The sequence below is a fragment of the Xiphophorus maculatus genome, chromosome 22, assembly GCF_002775205.1.
Source record: "Xiphophorus maculatus strain JP 163 A chromosome 22, X_maculatus-5.0-male, whole genome shotgun sequence".
NCBI classification, from domain to species: Eukaryota; Metazoa; Chordata; class Actinopteri; order Cyprinodontiformes; family Poeciliidae; genus Xiphophorus; species Xiphophorus maculatus.
Window position 1 is genome coordinate 13,657,740 of NC_036464.1, and position 15,631 is coordinate 13,673,370.

Genomic DNA, 15,631 nt, shown 5'->3' on the forward strand with positions numbered 1-15,631 from the left:
TCTGTCAACAGCAAGCAAAGGGGAAAAAGCTAAATCTAAGAGCAAATATTAGCAAACAGAGACAAAAGCATTCCCAAAAAAACGTTTTCACTCTCATTTGCTCATCCTTAAAAGTTCTTCTCTTCCCCACCTCCTTTGTATACACAGTGACTCCTTCTCCTTCCTTCATTTCCTGCCAAGGTCTCCTTTTTCAGCTTGAAACAACAAATCCCTGCTGTTATTGAAGCTTTCAAATTTTCCCTAACTCATTAAGACATTGCACTAATTTGAATTTTAGCAAGTATTTGGAAAATTGCCTTAGCTTCCATTTTATATATATATATATATATATAATATGCTGTCAGGTGAGCATATATATAAAATAAAATTGAAAACAGCATGACTGGAGAGAAAGTCACAGTCATGTTTATTCACTAAATATACATTTTGAATGTGAGATCTGGAACTTATTGCATTAACCTACAACCTGTCTGTTTTTGGCCCACATCTTGTCTTTCGTTTTCAAAAAATATGTTTAACTGCAGAGCTGTGTAATACTGGCAGCTCTTTCTCTTACTGTGTGAATTTTTAATAAATGAAATGCATCTTTAATTTCCTTTGAAATCAAAGTAAATAAAATTATGATTTCACAACCCAACATATAAAAGTTCTCCCACATAACATGACTCTAAAAGAGAACAAAGTTGAATATCATGTGATGTAGCGCAACAGCTACTTTATGCAGAAAAATATAGAAAGCTATAATCTGTCTTGCTCAGGAGTAAATGAGAAACCCAATTAGTCTTTCCTGTTGGGGTTTTTGTCTGACACCTCCGTCTCTAAACCTGGATGATTTTACTGCCAGTGTTTGTTTGTAAATCAGATTTTTGTAGATTTTTACTGTTAAAGAGAGAAGCAGCTTTGTTACTTTGTGCAACCTTTTTTCAAAAGCATTATTTAATTTTAATTTTAAAGATTTTACTGTTAGGTTTACCTTTACTAAAGTACTTTTCTAGTAGAGGTAAATGCCATACTCCATCACCATTTTGCCCGATATTTTGTTTATGGCTTGTGTGCTAATAAATAATTTATGTTGTGAAAATAAAACAGCTTGAATACTCAATCCAGTATTCAAAGCTAAACTGAAAGTATAGCTGAAATAAAACCAATCAGTCATTAAAGTTGTACAGCATCCAGCTTCTTATTAGTCCTCCTATTTGCGCGCTCTGTCCCTCCCTTGCCTCTGGGGGTTCAGATGTCACCCTCATCCTTGTCAGAGCAGTCTAATGGATTGGTCACGCTCACGGCTCTCCCAGCCTGACTCATAGAGCCGGGGTGAAAGGTCAGTGCTGGCGTGAGACAGAATCTGCCTGATGAGGACGTCTGACTGCCTATTCCCAGCCATTTGTCTGACTGCACTGCAGCATAACTTCTGTGTGTATTATTTTCTCAGTAAACACTTTTGTACCAATAAAATGGATCACTGGATGATTGGTTTTCTCTGAGCGGAAGAATGTTGCAAAAAAAAAAAAAAAAAAAAAAAAAAAAAAAATATATATATATATATATATATATATATATATATATATATATATATATATATATATATATATATATATATATATATATGTTGAGCTACAGGATGAAGCATTGTCAGGTGAGCATACAAATGTTACTCACGTGTACACATTCGTTGTTTCTGGCAAATCCATCATAGCCTCTTGGGGCTTCCTGCTCTTTCCTGAGGTCAAAGTTGAAAATTCTAGGGAAGACGCCTACATACACATAGAATATGTGTGTACAACCTTTGTGTTGATTAGCTCTAAACCAGTGGGGTGATATACTTCCATTACAAGAAACAGAAACCAAATGTATGTCTGGCAACAAGGCAAGTCAACACGTACGTTGATGTATGGCTTGAAGTTCTGAGGGTCAGCAACTTTTTTTCTCCCAAAAAGTTGACAGTCTTTCTTGTGGTTTTTCTATAGTTTGAGAAGTGCTTTTCCAGATCTCTTTTTTTCCTGCCACAGATATAGAAGACTAACAGCAGGCGTCACTGATGCAGAGCACATTTCCATTCGACTGCTTCAAATTTCTTTTGTTTCCTTCTTTGACCTGGGTGATTTTATACTGCCTATTGCGTCCTGTCAGCATCTTTATTATCCTTTGTTTCTCCTCCATGCGCCCTCTGCTTCCTTTTTCTACTCCACCTCCTCTCTATGACTTATTTTGTCCGTTCTTTCTTGGGTGATGAGTTTTAATTTCATGCCCCCTGCTTTGGCAGTTGCTCCTTTAGTGAGTGCCAGGCTGGCTTTCTGATACACAGACTCTGACAGTCTCCCCGACACACACCAAACACACAATAGTCTTTGTGTTCCAGGCCCTGGGCTACACATCAGCATCCATGCAGAACTTATAGCAATGAAGTTGCTTGCAGGAATGCACAAAGGCACATGCTATCAGACAAGATTACATTCTTGTCTGATGTCAGGAACAGACAGATGTTGGTTTAGCTTGATTTAGTGTTTACATGGGACACAAAGTTATTTTATTTCCTCTTCTTCAAAGAGCTCTCTTCATTTTTGCCATCAATCTAAAGGTATTGGTCGCATCTGCACAGCGACAGTATGCTAACTGTGCTGGCATGCACCTATCATTAGCAAATGATCCCCAGCCCTGGGGGTAATAAGACTTTATGCTAATGTATGTGAATAATGATGGATGTGCTACAAACTGGATTGTTTTGGACTCTGCCAGAAAAGGAAAGAAACATGTCTTTCATTCAAGGTTTTTTTTTTTTTGGTGAGTGGGTGTGTATTGGACCACTGTGGGGCCAGATTCATGCCTACGGCTGCACCTCTGCAAGGGTTCATTAATCCTGAAAGCGTAGTCTGGCCTCATCTCTGGAGCATTGCAGATCACATCTGCTGCTGCAGGCTGGTCACTCATTAATGGATACACCTCAAGGCCGTATGCTATGCTTCAAAATTACTTTAAGAAGTGCCAGAGACTAAAACACAATGCACAATGAATTGAAGAAACTGTTAAAGGTTGTAGTCTAGAGAGAAAGTTGAACATGGCTGCAAAAGGTTGTTGAAGTATAAATTCCAAGGTTTGTGTTGCCAGACAAATTCAAAGAAGATTTTTTCAAAAACCAAAACTGAGAATTTTACAGAAACTTAATCTTGTTTTTTTTCTTTCAGAAACAGCTATGACAACCTCAGTGTTGCTAGTTTCCTATGAAACAGTCTTTATCAGTTAATTGCAAAAACTGTCGCCATTATCATGTTGTTGGTTATTGTACATTTTCTGACACTACCAGCAGAAACCCTTTTTGTGTGTTTTACTGAGTGGTGGTTGCTCAGTCTCCATCACTCAATCCCTTGTCCACGCTGTATGTGGGCTGTCAGTGTGGGAGGATGAGGGTATTCAGCAGCAGCATAGAGAACAGGGTAAACATCCCAAACAGGCAATGATGTTCATTGTTAAACACTTTTTCTCAGGACAAATCCCACCCACTACAACACAGCTGGGACCGTCTTTATTGTCCTCTGCCAGTCTCAGCCATCCTCTCACAAACAAAGCATGTGAATCTGTAAAAAACAAAAAAAACAAAACACAGTCCCCCAAATAGACACAGATACACACACACACTCATAAGCATATTGCATCTTTCTGTCTTTGCAAAAATTTTGAATTGACTTCCCTTCATTTTTCATTCATTTGCATAGTCTACCCCTGTCCCTAACTCTACATCTAATGTAATGAGTCCTTAGGTTTAGGAATAAGGACTCATACCTTAGTCCTAAATCTCACCCCTAACTTAAAAATACTGGGTTTCCATGGAGCCCGATAAGGAGCAGGGAGTCCACACAATGTAGTATTTGTTAGAAAAATGGGTCTTACAATTTTGTTGTTATCCTTTCCAGACACATTCACCAAATAAGTGGTGTATTTGTGTGCAATTGTGTATTGCATTCACACTGAGAAATTTTGAACTTTGATTTATTTAATTTTTTTTTTGGAATGGCTGAAATAAATTAATCCATTCATTCAATATTTTTGGCATTAATCTCAATTAAACAATTCTGCATCACCACAAAATCAATGAAATTTTGTCAGTTTACAAAGAAACTTTGATCAAGATTAATTGCAATGCTTCCAAGTGAACAGGGATGGTTTTTTATTTGTTAAGGTATTGGCAGATCATTATGAAACCTTATCTTACCTTTGTATCTCAGTATTGTTTTAGTCAAACAGCACAACACACTGGTCTCACACATAACTGTAAGTTGAAGGCAGTGGGTAACCTTTCTCATATACAGTTGATCCTTAAGCATTTTCTGCAGCTTCCTCTCTATCCCCCTGGATTTACACTACTTGCGTCTCCTCTCCGCTGCGTACTTTGCTGGTGGAGCGAAGCCATTCCTGACCAACCTGGACTTAGAGCATGGACATTGGTGTGTCAGAAACATCCAACAGATGTCCTAGCCAAAGCTGAGAGCTTGTGGAGAAACAACTGAACACAAGATGTCACAGGATCACATCATTAGCATGAACAAGGTCCCCCTTACATTTAATAATTTCCAGATAAATGAAAATACAGTACTTAGCATGGTGAACTCCATATCTTTGACTCCAATAAACATGCACATTATAAACCACTAGAGCCTTAACAATGGTTTATATACTTCAAAGACTAGCTAGGACTTGATTTCCACAAAATCTATTTTACCTCTTCATAGATCTATGTAGCACTTTTTCACATGCCAACATATTGAACAAGGTAGAAAACAGTGTAACAGCTGCTTAAGAGTTACACTCTTAAGTTTCTTTTATTACTTGTGTTCCTTTGTTTAGACTTGGTGTCCTTGACTTACTCTAGGCATGTAGCTCAAGGCACTTTTTGCCTTTAACTTCCAGAGGGATTCAGAAGGAGAATGAACATAAAGGTAACCTCTTTGCTCACCTTGCCTCTGGCTTAGTCCTCTCCTCTTCTTCTCTCCTCTCACCCTACTGATACTTTCCATCTGTGGTGGTGATGGCAAATATTTAAAGTAATGCCAGGTTTCACTCTCAATTTCAGTCACTCTGGAGGATTGAGGAGGGTTTGACTCTAAGGGGAAGAAGATAGCCTTCGCTGGGGTTCATTTTGCTGTGGACTCAACAAATATATGTATATATTCTTTTATCTTTTTTGGATTGAGTTAAATGTCTTAAGTGTTTGCGTATTGTCTTGATTGACGCAGCTTCTGAACATGTCTTTTTCTGGAAGTTGTCTGATCTACTATCAGCTGCCTGTGGTTAGGTGTGGTGGATCTGTCATCACAGTGGCTCAATATCGCTGACCTCAGATCAGCGCTTCCAGGAAAAGCTGTCATCTGATCTTTGGGATCGGTTTTCCACTTTCTTGGTAGCCAACCGTTCACAAAGAGGCACGTTTAACCAGTTTAGTAAGACCACACAAGAGAGAGAGAGAATTACCAACCAGCTTTACATTGTTGTCCTTCTAAATGGATTCCTCCTTCCCTTTTTACTCACGCTCTGACTCTGTTCAAAACATTAGTGCAATCTAACAAAATGATTTCCAGGCTACTCTCAGAGATGGGGATCATTTTTTTCAGGGCTGAAGGGAGCCTCCTGGCTAATGTAGAGAGAGGTAATAGCAGTGATAATGGACCTGTTGAGAGGCCCGTTCTCTCCTTTCTTTATAAGGTTTTCTAATATTGTCCAGAAAGTAAATAACATGATGGATGGGGAGACCTTGGTTTTCCTCAAGTGCAATTCTCAGAGATCTCATACCCTGCCATACATCTGTAGTGCTGCTAAGTGTCATCATGATCCGTGGTGCTCAGTCAGACCTTATCATTCTGCTTTACTGTGAACAAATTTCCTAGGCAGACTCAAAAACCCAAGTAGATTTAATATTAGGAGGGAATCATGAGCTTGGAAAAAACATAGATTTGCTTGCCGGGTGGTAGGCAAATGTATGCTCTCACATTGGACTTTAAAAGCTGACAGAGACACACAGACATCATGAATCATTTTTAGTGAAAGAGGAGATGTGGGCAGCAGTTTAACCAACTCTGTCTTGAGTCTCAGTATGTTAGTGTATGTGCATGTCTGTCAGCCCTCATGTGGACTCGATAAGTTCCACTGACACTGTGTTTTCTCTTGGTGGTCGGTGAGTGTTCCCGTCTGTGAGCGATGTGTGTTTCTCATTGATTTGTGACTGTAGATGATTAGAGTGCACTCCATCCATGAAATCCCCTTTAGGTCCCATCAAAAAGAGGCAGTTTGTTGGTTTGGTCATGTACTATGAGAGTGATGAGAAAACGGGAGACAACGAGTGTTATTTTGGCTTTATTTTTCATCGTCAGAATCAATCACAAGTTCTCTTGAGATGTTTCCACACTGACTCTTATTTTCCTTTTTGGCATGTGTAGAAATCCAGGACATTGAAGAGTTGAATGTGTCAGTGGGAACTATGGCATAGCTTCATGTGAGGTCTGCTGGAATTCGATAACAGTTTGATGACATACACTACTGTGCAATTTCTTTATATTTGGCTTGCCAAATGTTTTTTGTAATCTTTTCAAGAGATCTTAAAGACCAGGTTCTTTGGCTTTCTAAAACAGTTTTGTTAGGTGCTGGCTGTCCCTTATAAAAAGTAAGGAAATTCCACATCTAGGAAACAAAAGCTGTTTTAATAGATTAATAGACTACATCAAAAGAGGTATTGGGCAAGCATTATCAAGGAATACCAAGGTTTTAAAAAATTATGGTCATATCGTCTGTACTGTTTGAAGGCATTTTATTATGATGCAAGTCAGAGTGCCAGCATAACCAGTGTTTTCAGCGACTGTATTAAGTGCAGCCTCTTCCTTACATGTTGCTTTGCACTGCTGGACAGCTGGCTACAAAACAAAACAAAAAAAACAAAACATCTACACTTCTCCATTGCTCACGAGAAAGCCAAATTCATCTGTTGGAAAATATTTCCAATTGCAAAAACATCAACGCTCTTCAAACCAACAAAGAGCCTTAAGGTACAACTTGTAAAATTATTCTTGGACTACAGTTATTTGTGGAACATCTATTAAATGTATGTTTAATTAAGAGCAACACAGACACTCTGCAACTCATAAGTAAATGTATTTACTTATGAACTGCAGCTCCTCCTACATTTGAATCCAAGGATTTTTCAAAGAATAGACATTTGAAAATAAAAATAGCAGTGCTGGTGAATTTACCCCACATACTAAAGTAGGTAAAAAAATAAATAATATATAGTGCATTTAAAGCTGAACAAGGTCAGTAAGACTTTAGCTAACAGTCACAATATTGTCAATTAAGAGTCACTTTTTTCTTAGCTAATACACTAAGTTTCCACCACTGTCCATGTTGCCAATGTGTTTATTAATAAAAGTATAGTTCATATGAAAAATACGATATTTCACCAAAATCTCCAAACAGTATTTCCTGATTGAACTTTTCACACTATTAATTTGCCTGTTACATGGGCTGGTGACCCTCACTGTTGAAGTTGGTGTTTAGTTCTATATATCTGATTTATTCTATGTATCAAAATGAAATTTACAGTGTCTGAATTTTATCTTATAATGCTGACTTATGTACAAATAAATAAAAACTAGAGCGGTACCATGCATTTCTTCCCATTGATTGACTGTTTATACTTGGTTTGGTTGACAAGTGTTGGATTATCTTTCAAAGGAAAACAAAAGCCACAAAGGCGAACATGTGCTATTGAGCCTTGCCTCATTCTGTATAAGTACAGAATTTGTTTTGCACTTTGGTCCATTGTAGAGTCTGTACACTGTCCAAAACAAGCAGCACAGTGATATTTTCCCTCCTGAATTTCTATGTCTGAGTTTTCCTAAAGCAAACTGCCTTTTCTTTCCTTTATAAAAGCTACACAAATGGGCGTGCCTGCCCAGAATAATGTGTGTGAACACGGATTACTGTTTTGAGACTTTAATACTTTGTTTGACCTCTGGCGGATACTGGTAATCATGGTGATCATAATGGTTGTGTCTGGCTCTCTTGTTGGGATTATGGAGGTGCAAAACATCTGCTGTACATGGGAGCAAACAAGTGAAGGGAAAGGGAGCTAGAAGGCTCATCTATCATTTGTTTCAAGGAGGAATTGAGATAAAAGTCAAGGTGTGGAGAGAAATATATTTTTTTAAAAGGAAGACATGAGGGTAAGAGGGAAAGCATGGATCCTCCTTGCTGCACACAGTCACTCTCTGTGGGCCACACAAATACAAACACATGCAAGGCCATGCTTTGGCAAGAACCCAGAAGCCCCACAGCATCAATTTATGCTTCTTCTCACCTCGTTCTCTTTCTGTTATCGCCCACTCTTTACACTTTCCCTCTTTTCCATCTGACAAAAGATGTTGCTTTCTTGTCTTTTTAATTCAAATTATATAAATGTTTATAAAATAATGACAGTCATGTTTTGTCATTTGTTTGCTTTTTTATGATTTTTTTTGGCTTGTTTTTTGACCAAGGACTTAGTCAATGATACAGGCACTTAGCAGCACAACAAACAATTTAAGACTCATAACTTTACCTCTCTTCACTTTTTCCTTTGCTGCGTTTTCATTTTGCATTAGACTCTTTACTGAGTGGGTTGCATAAGCTGTAGCATCTCCACTGACAGGAAAACACCACTTTTCATCAAGTCTGAGCCAAGCAAAGAATCTTTTAGCTTTTCTGTCCACTCTTATCAGCTGATCTCACGTCACTTATCTCTTTTTCAGTTCATTTTACTTCAGTTATGTCTGCATAAGAAGAAGTCTCCAACAGAAAAGAAGGCTTAGTATGAGTGGCCATTTGTGCAGGAATCATGAAATAAAAAAAATAAAATACATTTCTGGGTGTTTTGATCAGTATTTTACAGAGACAATACACTTTTCTCAAAAAATATTAGTATTGTCTGCCATGGTCTGTTGAGTGGGGTAATCAGATAAAGGGGTTAAATGTTAGCTTTTGCTTTTGACACAGTTTTTTTTTTACTTTTATTTTCCATGTGTCCAAAAGTGATCAAAGCACAATATTGGAGCCACTTTAATTTGTACAGCACCATGCTTACAGACTTCTTTTGAAACTGTAGAACAGTTTGATTTGTTTATTTTGATGTGTTGGTGTTTTATTCCACAGTTGGACATTGAGGTATTATTTTGGATCATTTCCAGCCCAAACAGCTTTTCTCTGAAGGCAAACACTTTGTAAATGTGGTTGTTTATGTGTGTAACTACTTGTGAGCTTTTACCGTGCAGAGAGGAAGAAGGCAGTTAGCATTTAGAGGCAGCATACAGCCATTCTTTTAACAGCTCTCACACACCTCATTAACTCTCCTAATGAGTAAGTAATCAAACACATTCCACTTTTTTCCCCCCCTATTTTTAGGGAAGAATAAAATTAAGAAGTACTAAGAGCATTTGGCTAAAATAAACATCTTTTTATCGTGCAATTGCAACAAGGAATGGGAAAGCACTTACACTTTCCGTACATGCTGCTTAATGGTATGAAATGTTGTCATCCACAGATAGGGTTAGGTTTACTGAAGACATTTCACTCAGTCTTTAAATCAAATTAAAATGTTGTCAATGCTTCTCTGTCTGGACCTCTAAGTACCAAGTTCAACAGAGTGATGAAATAAGGGTGAAATGTGCAAATAACACAAAAAAATCCTGTGTAAATGTGGATGAACTGTCAGGTTTAGTCAGCTACAGTTTTACTGCTTTGAGTTTGAAATCAAATTGCATGACTTCATACAAACACTGAGCAAACAGGGAAAACCGTGCTCTACAAAATAAATTCACTTACTGACCAAAAAACAAGCTAACAATGGGCCTCGTTATTCCATAAAATAAACTGGTTTCCAAAAGTATCCACTCCCTTTGTAGTTTTTCACATTTTGGAAATGTTACTAACTCGAGCCTTAATTTTTTTAAATAGATCAACATGTTGTCTGCACATTTGCAAAGCAAAGTCTAAAAAGGGCAGTAGACATTTATTCTGATACCTTTATTTAAAATCTAGAAAACCCAATTGATTCAGAAATCACCTAATTAGTAAATAGACTACTCCTAAACATAATTCAAACTCAAGGTGAATAAAACTTTCTTGTGAATTCTTCAGAGATTTGCTAAGGAATAGTGGTTGACAAATTAAAAAAAACAAAAACATGAAGAGCAAGGGACACATCAGATAGATCAGGAATAAAGATCATTTCTGGATAACATGAAAAGCACTCTGTAGGGAACAGAAATCCTGAGTGATGGAGTTACACGCTGAAGGCAGCATTATACTGTGGGGAGGATTTTTTTCAGTGGCAGTGAGAAAATTGGTTAGTCACTGAGAAGATGGATGATACTAAATTCAGGACAATAGTGAAAGAAAACCTTATGTAGCCTGCAAAAGGCTTAGGAGCCAGGTAGTGGTTTAGCTTCCAGGACAATGACACTAAAGATGCAGTCAGAGCTATAATGTACGGTGGCCGACAGGTGCAAATGCGCAGCAAAAGAGAAAACATGCAAACAAAAAAGAAGACACCCCCGAATGAAATGCAGCAAATAAAAAGAGAGACGCAAACACCCCCGAATGAAATGCAGCAAACAAAAAGTGTTGAAAACGGAAGTGCTCCAGACCACTAGGGGGAGTCAAAGAAAATAGTATTCATTTCTATGGGACCAGATGCAAGATTCTTCTTCTTCTTGGTATTTATTGGCGGTTGGCAACAAACTTACAGTAGCATTACCGCCACTTACCAGTATGGAGTGTGGTTCGAGATGGTCTATAAACTTTCACTTTCTACCTTTTCCCTCCATTAACTCCTGATTAAACATACCCCCACACATACACACCTGCTTATATTATCCAACTTGCTTATAACTTTATATACCCCTCTTTGATATTCTTTACACATTCACACCCAACTTGCTCTACTCATATCCTATGAAATAGCTTTGTTGTTTTAAGATACCGAATAATTATTTGAATATGTCTACTCCCGAAATCTCTCCTCAAAAATTCTATTAAATTAAACCTTTCTTTAATACCTACACACTCTCTCAGCATGCATCTTCTCTCTTCTTCATACTTACAACACTCTAAAATAACATGCTCTATTGTTTCAGACTTCTCACAATAATCACACTTTCCAGATGCAAGATTCAGAGAGATACCTTTACTTTCTTTCAAATTTCTTTCTCTGAATCTTGCATCTGGTCCCATAGAAATGAATACTATTTTCTTTGACTCCCCCTAGTGGTCTGGAGCACTTCCGTTTTCAACACTTTTTGTTTGCTGCATTTCATTCGGGGGTGTTTGCGTCTCTCTTTTTATTTGCTGCATTTCATTCGGGGGTGTTTGCGTCTCTCTTTTTATTTGCTGCATTTCATTCGGGGGTGTTTGCGTCTCTCTTTTTGTTTGCTGCATTTCATTCGGGGGTGTTTGCGTCTCTCTTTTTGTTTGCTGCATTTCATTCGGGGGTGTCTTCTTTTTTGTTTGCATGTTTTCTCTTTTGCTGCGCATTTGCACCTGTCGGCCACCGTAATAATGGGATTGGGTTCAGATCAAAGCATAATAAATGTGTTTTAAAACAACACAATCAGACTCCAGATCTAAATCCAATTCAGGATCTGCAGCAATAATTCAAAACTGTTGTCAAAAGACATTCAATCCAGTCTGACTGAGCTTGAGCTAGGTTGCAAAAATCTAACAAGAAAAATCTGTCTTTATACATAATATATATATATATATATATATATATATATATATATATATATATATATATATATATATATATATATATATAACTTAACAACCCAGATCAAAGAAGCCAAATTGACAAAATATGGAAAAAATTCAAGTGGTATCAATTCTCTTGCGGTGCGCTGTATGTGAAAGCGGCAATTGTTGGTGTTCATATGCAGGCATGTGTTTTGATATGTAATTGTAGTTTGCAGACTTCAGTTCATTCAGCCCAAAGCCTTTAAACATTTAAACCAGAAAAAGCTGAGAGCAGGGTTACACAGCTGAAGCACCTACTGAAGCTACTAATGATTGCCTATGCAGAAAATGCTTTGCTAATGTTTTTAATCCAATTTTATGTCTGGTGTGAATATTATTATGGCACCATAGGCATTCTGGGGAATTATTATTATGTGTATTGAGACAGGAATTAGAGGTTAATGATGGGAATCAGACAGGAACCAGACATTACCTTCAGTGTGCAGCAAATCACCAGACCAGACGCCTTGAGCTATGTCTGATAACATTGCTAATTGTTCCAGGTCTTTGTTGGGTTTGGTGTAAACAGTAGCTGAGTTTATTGTTGGAACACTATGCATTGGTTAAATGATATCATCTTTGGAAGTTTCAGTCTTGAAAATATAACTGGAGCATTTCAGCGCAGAAGCTCATTCACTTGAACACATGTGTGCTACCCCCTGTCATTAGGGTAACAAAGGGAATGAACTGTGAGCAAAACGCCAGGCTGCATAATGAACTAACTGCCCACCTGCAAGGTACGCTGTGGAATGAGGTGAATTTATGACGGATCCAGTGTAAAGGATGGCGTAACTGCACTCACGTTTTGTGGTTCACACACTTGCAATCATAAATGACTCACAAGTATGCTGGGTACAGGACACCATTACTTACTCTGGATGGAGGGCCGGACTGGGACTCATTGCTTGGTAATGAGTGAATGCGGGGAATATGAGGAAAGCGTTGCAAGGTGCTGATGGTTTCTGTGAGACTTTTCACCCTGAACAGAGCTGTGCAAGTTTTGTGACATCTGGAGGTGGTGACCTCTGTTCCTGCTTCTGATGCTTAACTTTGTGTGCTCCTGCAGTATTTTACACAGATATTGCCCTCAGGTTAGCTAACCGGGTGCATGTAGACTTACATTTTTTAAGAAAATCTACATTGGCCAGAAGCTCAGACAGGGAAAAAAAACATTTTTTCTTTGCTATTGCTCACTTTTTTAAACTTGGCTGTTACAATGCAAAAACTATAGAGTTTTTTGGTCTTTGCTGTAAAATTGCAACATTTGATTAGGAGTCAAACTTTAGTTTCAGAGACCGTAGTGGCCAAATATGCCTGTTTGTGGTTAGTGTTCTCTTATAGTTGTGTCTGATTTCGAAGGGATAAGTGCTTCACTCAAAATCAGCTTTCTAACTAATCCGCAATGTCAGAAATCTCAAAGCCGACACACTGCTGGGGCTGTGCTTAGAAAATAACAGCTAAGGATACCACAGAGTATGTAAAATACAGCATGATGGTCTCCCACAGAAATGTTCTGTTTGCCATTTTAAGAATGTGTAAATGCAGAAACGTTCTTTTACTAAATTTAATTTTGCTCTGGCTTCTGGAGGAGGAGAAGCCGGTGTTGAATTCTTTAGAGACGCAGAACAGACTGCAGAAACTAAACCAAGACCACAATGATTCTGCTGTTTGATGTAACAGACGGTATTAGGGGGAAAGAAAAAATAGGCAGGTATTCTGGCATGAAACATACAGAAATTTAATCATGCCTATATCCTTTATTTTGTTGTTGGTCAGACTTACATTTTTAAAGTGACCTCCTGCGACCTGAGCTCCAAATCCAATCAAATAGCACCATAAATGGGAGTGTATAGATCACTCCTGCCAATCCTATTAGAGCGTACTAACAGGATTATGGGTTTTTAGTGTGTGGAGTCCACCCAAGAGCTTTCATTTTTTTACTACTTACACACATAGTATTGTATTCATATGATCAGAGCCTTCCTGTCCTGCCTTGCATCACAGTGTCTCATCCTTGCCTCGTCTTCTCTCTCGGGATTCTTTATGCATGTACCAACCATGGCATCTGGCATTTCACCAGTGTTTTCTTTTGGCCATTTAAATAACAGAAGTCTTCATGCAAACAAAAAAAAATGGAGACATCCGGGAGGTCATTGTCAATATTAATTTCACTGAATCAGAAAACATGAGCACTAACAGTTGTTTGCGAAAAGAGAGAAGAAGGGCATCCTTATAATTTAAAACAGAGTTTAAAAGCATGTAGAGTATACGCTTTCCCACAGCTTTGTTAGGCAACAATACTGAAAGCATTGAACCAGAATAATTCAACTTTCATCATTGCCTTTGCTAAAACAAAACCAAACAGCAAAGAAGAAAAACCAAGGAATACTTTCCTAATCCAAAGCTTTAACATGAACAGTGTTTGCACTTGGGGCAAATCGTAGAGGACTGCTTGAAAACAAAGTCAGTCACTGTGCAATAACTAGACATGAATTAATTAAAATTTGGTGGCCAATTTCTGATCTTTGATTTTTTGATAACTCTAATATAAGAACATCAAATAAACATCATTATTTTTCCAAGGCTTCCTGTCAGATGTCATAATTATTTAGATTAGAAACACAGGGGAGATCATGCTACACATGTCTGAGGGCAGTTACTAAAAAACTGTTACTATTTAAAAAGAGGCAAAATTACTACAAAATTGAGAGTTGATATTTTAAAATCAGTTGATTCTGTACAACAGCTAAGTTCTCTTTACATTTAAAACATCATATTAACTTCCTACTCATTAAAAACAGATCTGATAAGAACAGAAATATATTTTTGTGATGGTTTGCAATGGAATAATAATATCTTGTACATTGAGAATAAATAGTTTGTACAGTCCTATGTTGCATTTACATATTTAGCACTTTGGTCAATTGACTTTGTTCTGTTTAAGTGCGAAAATGTCTTATATATTGTATTTACAATTAAATATCTATATTGTTTTCTTTAATAACTATAATTTTTTTAAATAATTCATATTCAAAATGGGGCTTAGTTTCAGCAATTTTCTTCTTAAATTTAAAACAGATTCCAGTTTAATTTTTGGTTCTTTTTTATAACTTGTGTGGTGCTATACATACAAAACGTTTCATTTACTAGGTACATCACTCAACCACGCTGCTGTGGTAGGGTTTAACTCCCTGTTGTGAGTCCCATTGAAATAATGCCTGACTCACAGACGGCGGGGGCAGAATGTTATTGTGCCATAACGTCGTACCCTGTGGTGCTCATGAACAGTTGGTGGGAATTAACAAAGTTATATTTATAATAGTGGTATGTTGTGGTTACACAGATTCTGGGGCTGGGCTGTAGTTTCTCTGTGGGTGACCAGAAGTGTTTTGGATCTGTGGGAGAACCTTCGTCGGGGCAGGAGCCTCTCCGACAGCATTGCAATGTATGTGTGAGACAGACAAAAGAATCAGTTTGTTAAACACATATTGGCTTGAATTTCCATCTCTCTTCTTTTGTTTTCCTTTTTTTTCGCTACATAATTCTTTTCAAATTCTTGGCCTCTACCTGATGTTAAGGACATAAAAACACACCAACTCACTTGAAAAATATGGTTGGCTCTGTGTCCTGAAAAGTTCATCCTACTGGACCTTGAAAAAGCCCCGCACAGGCCACTGCCCTGTTGTCTCTGTTTAGTCTGTGTGCAGGCAGACATTAAGCCTCAAACTACATCCAGCTTAAACATATCATAACATGGAGGAAGACTGAATAACACAACCACCATAAAATACCCCTCCAGTGTGAGCAGAGGTCTGCGTGCAGAGAC

The 15,631-nt window shown here is 37.8% G+C and overlaps 1 protein-coding gene across 4 annotated transcripts in view; it reads left to right on the forward strand.

The window, feature by feature from the left end:
- Positions 1 to 15,631, forward strand: part of slit1 (slit guidance ligand 1) — a 95,551-nt gene that overhangs the window by 37,237 nt on the left and 42,683 nt on the right. The window lies entirely within an intron of this gene.